The sequence below is a fragment of the Nelumbo nucifera genome, chromosome 1, assembly GCF_055504915.1.
Source record: "Nelumbo nucifera cultivar China Antique chromosome 1, China Antique-T2T, whole genome shotgun sequence".
Classification (NCBI taxonomy): domain Eukaryota; kingdom Viridiplantae; phylum Streptophyta; class Magnoliopsida; order Proteales; family Nelumbonaceae; genus Nelumbo; species Nelumbo nucifera.
Window position 1 is genome coordinate 105,909,930 of NC_142649.1, and position 4,895 is coordinate 105,914,824.

Below are 4,895 nucleotides of genomic sequence, written 5' to 3' on the forward strand. Positions count from 1 at the left end.
GTCATTTCCAATATCAGGGATTTGCTAGGGCGCCTCTGAGACTGAGGCATGTTTCTCGGATCAGGCAACTTGGTGGCTTTTAAGTTTTAACTGTTGCTTATGGAGCTACGAGGAAGAGGAATACGAGGGCATTGTTCCTTGAATTGTGGATCTCCAGAAAGTATTTCAGTTATCTGGATCATGGTTTTAAAAATGCCGTTGACCCGGGTGGTTGAACCGTTCAACCCAGAAATTGGTCATTTTCGATTCCATTTAAAGCCTAGACTGTTTTATAAAAAAAAAAATGTTGATTTAATCATAAAAATGCTGACCCGTTCAACCCGGGTAGCGGTTTGCAGGTTGATGTCAAGAAACCTTAACATCCTCGTTCATTTCTTTTCTAGTTTGCACAACCGCTGATCTCTCTAATTTCTCTTCTCCACTAAAGACTTTTCTCTTAAACTCAGATGAGTGAACAAGGGATTTCAGTTTCTAAGCATTCAAGGTTTTACCTAGAGTAGATGGGAAAGGCCGTGAGGGTTTCGTTCTTATTCTCCTCCTATTACATGTTTTACTTTTCTTTTTCTACGAAGAACTATACAGAGGGATCGAACAACAAAGGGGTTTCACTTTACCCCTACTCAAAATTCGAAATATGAAAAACAAAAGGATTTGCAGATTATTTTGCAGGTTAATGACAAAAGGATTTGTCTTTCACAAAGGGGATCCACTTTAATTATTTGAAGACAAAGGGATTTTATCTTTTCACAAAGTCCATCAGAACGACAAAGGGGTTTCACTTTGATTAATTTGTAGATTTAAGAGAATAAATCAAAGGTTCTCTGTGTTCTCCGTTGGATTTTGTAGTTTTAGTTCTGATGGATATTTTTACATAATTCTTGTCAGATTTCATTCCAAGACCTTAAATCATTAATCGAATGAAGCACAGAATCGTTGATTTTATATATATATATACCCTTTACCTATTTGAAGAATACTTCTCTATGCCCTTAGAGGTGTAAATCAGGCCGTTCTGTCCATGGCCCGTGTGCTGACACGACCCATATATAATTTTATTATATTATTTTATTTTATTATTGTATATATAAACAATTGTATGCATAAAAATTCATATAAAATAAAATTTTAAAGTCTTTTTAATTTATATTAAAATTTTCCTTACTTTTTACAAAATTTTTAAAAAACATGGCTTGACCTGGTTCGTGGCCTGGCTAGTCCAAGACTTGGCCCATGGACCAGCTCAGCCCACGACACGGCACTGGCTCAGGCCATGGGCCGTGCCAGACTGACCCCCCAAAGTGCCGTGCAGTGCCGGCCTAGCACAACCCAATTTACACCTCTATATGTCCTGCACTTCAGTACTCTTTCATTCATTCTCTCTACCTGTTTACCCTCCAACTCTTTAATGGTTGCTTACGCCCATTTGCTGATGTTTCACGAGCATTCAACTCTAAATATGCCCATTTGCTAATGTTTCACGAGCATTCAACGAGCCCTGTTTTGATGTAGATTGGGTAAAGTTTTTTGGAATGATTACAAAATACAAATATGTAGAATGCAAAACCTTCTATAATTGAACCTAAATAGCATAGAAATAGAAAGTAGTGTTGCAGAGGGCACTTGCGCAAACATATTCGTTTGCAAAAGCCAAAAGAGATGTAACCTTGTTTAAATTTCCCTCCCCCAATCACCCTTTATCCACAGTGGGAGCTCTGGCGCAAGTGAAAGACTAGGCTATTGTGGGAGCCTTAATGCATGATCACGTTATCATGAGCGTGGGTAAAAGAGCTTTTTTAACCGATTCTTTTAGTTTAAAAAGACAGATTAACAAGGGCCCTGCCAAATAAAGTAACAGAAACCCCAAACCTTTTTAATTAGAAGTTATTTTTGAAAAAAATTAAAATAAATAATATATATATATATATAATATAAATAAATATATTTTAATAGTAATAGGTTTTCATCAAAATTCACGGGGAGGGGAGTATGGGTGGGGGGTTGTAATTGGTCAAAGTCTTGTATTATATAATCAAGATCAAGGAGGGGTAGGGACTTTATGTTCCATCCCCATTACTACATCCCTAATCAGGTATTACTATTAATCTTTGACCTAAAGGGATAAAGGAAATTGAGTATCCAACGGGGTCGGGGAAATTGTCATACTTACCCCTCCCTCTCTCTCTCTGCCTCTCATGGCATTGGTCCTACACAACCCCTCTTATAATATGACACATAATATAAAAATATTTTATATAAAAAACAAATGCATAGAATGAGATTCTGCCATGTCTGGTCTTGGGCTTATATTTCAAGCTTGGAACTGAACGCATCAACTGTGGACATTATTTTTTTCTAAAAAAATTGTAGAAATTAGGTCATCGAGATTTTTTAACCTTCTCCACTACCCTTAAACATTGGATTCAAAGTGAGAAAGGGAGATCATATATAACATTTTATATTTATAGGTATAAATTAAAAAATATATTTTTTTTGTTTAAATTCTAGTCAGATGACCCGAAATATTGGACTTGGAAAGAGTGAATATTTTATATTTATAAACTTTGTTTTTATAAATTTAAAAATATTTTTCAGTTTAAATCTGAGTTTGATCTAAAGTTGGATGATCCAAAACATTGAACTAAAAGAGAAAATAGAGAGAGATTATATAATATTTTTATATTTATAAATATAAATTTGAAAACATTTTGTGTAAATCCGAATTGATATAGGAATTAAGTTGGATGACCCAAAATATTGGACTTTGAGAGAGAGAGAAAGAGAGTGATTTATGTTTAAATATGAACCCAATCTTATGTCAAATGACCCAAACATCTAACTCGGATAGAGAGAATAATTTATATTTATGGATAATATTTTATTTAATTTAGTAAAATAAATAATTTATTGTTGGGACGAAACTAGTAGAGACTATCTCGAACTTGACCAAACCTATTGACAACCCTAAATATTGGGATTGGGGATTCTAAGATTTTGTTAGTAAATTATTTCTAAATAAATTATTAATTAATTGAATAATTTAGTAAGTTAAATAAATATTATTATTGGAAAGAGATTGGTACAAGCTATCATGAACTAGATTTTGTTGATAACCCTAAATATTGAGCTCGAGGAGAGAGAGAGATTTAATAAAATAAATAAATAAAGAAAGAAAGAAAGAAATAACTAAGAGTTTATTGGGATGGGACTATAGGTATAAATTGGGTCGTTCCGCCTGTGGCCCAGCACAACCTGGCCTGAATTTGGATCAGCACGACACAATAGAGCACAGGCCGTGCCAAGCCTGACACGATGGTCTGGGTTGTGCTAGGCCTGGGGTTCCAAGTCCATGGGCTAGCATGGCATGGCCCACAGGCCCGTAGCAACTTTTGCTCAGCCCGCCCGATGAACTAGCCATTAGGGGGGTCCCCAATGGCTAGTTTCAGCTTTTTAGCGGTTTTGTTTTACAGAAATACCCCCCAATTGCTATAAATAGCTATATATGGGGGTGGGGGTATTTATGTATTTTGGTTTTAGGGGGAGAAAAAATAACACAAATGCCCCCCAATAGCTATATAACTAGTTTGAGGGGCATTTTTTATTTTCAATTTGTAACTATATTATATTTTTTATATTTTATTAATTTATTCCATTTTCTAATTTTCTTATTTCATTCATCTAACCATTGTATGCTTTGTATCATTCAATTTTAAATGAAATGAAATTCCTATTTTTCTTCCAATTTGTTGTTCACTTTGAGTCGTTGTCTCTTTGGCTTCTTATTTGGTTAAGTATTTTTTTTTTCATTTCTTTGTTAGATTTCTTATTTTTTCAAGTAGTTCCCAAAGGAAAGTTAACTATTTTAGTTTTACTTAGCAAACAAATAAAAAATAAAAAATGTAAAAAAAAAAACCAGTCTAGCCCGGTTCGGCCCATGCCCAAGGCCCAGTCCGACACAACCCAGGCCCATGGCACAACATACAGCCTGCCCGTTCTAGGCTCATAGCACAACACAACACGAGCCCGCATGAGCTTGGGTTGTGGGCCGTGCCGGGCCGACCCCTCAAATTATCCCTGGGAGGGCGACACGACCTAGAACGGTCCACGGGGCATAGGTGCGCCATGACGTTTACACCTTGGGCTATAAATGAATATATCCTAACCCCATCATTGTACTTGCGTAGCATGGAGATTTTTGAATTTGCCCTACTCCCCACTTTTGGCTTCTACTTTAATTTTTTAATATATTATATACTAGTGAAGGGGGTCCTGCGTTGCAGGGGCTCGCTCATAAACTATCAGGCTCGAGCTTGATTCAAATTAGAGACTTGAGCTTGAGCTCGAGTTTGGCTCGAGTCAAAAGCTCAGAAGTTTAAGCTTGGCTACCTTTGATTGCAAGTCTCTCAAGCAATCGAGGTGTCAAGCTAAGGTCTTCCTTAGTTGTCAAGGTGCTGAGCCGAGATTTCCTTCAGTGACCGAGGTGCCGAGTTGAGGTCTCCCTTAGTGGTTGAGGTGTCGTCTAGCTCGAGCTCGATTCGAATTAGAGACTTGAACTTGATCTCAAAAGTTCAAGCTCGGCTCAGCTCAAACTCAACTTCCTTTGATTGCAGGTTCCCTAGCAGCCGAGTTGTCGAGCTGAGGTCTTCCTTAGTTGGAGAGAGAGTGGCATTCTTGTAATTTATAAGGAGAGAGAGATGGCATTCTTGTAATTTGTAAGAAAAAGAGAGAGAGAGAGAGAGAGTTGGTATGAGAGAGTGGCATTCTTGTACTTTCTATGAAATAAAGACAAAAAATAGTATTAGATTCCATTTCCCTCATCCTCATGCCTTCTTACGTACACATTTCAGCTTAATATATTTATATAGATTATAAAGTATATTATGCTATTTTAATGAGTT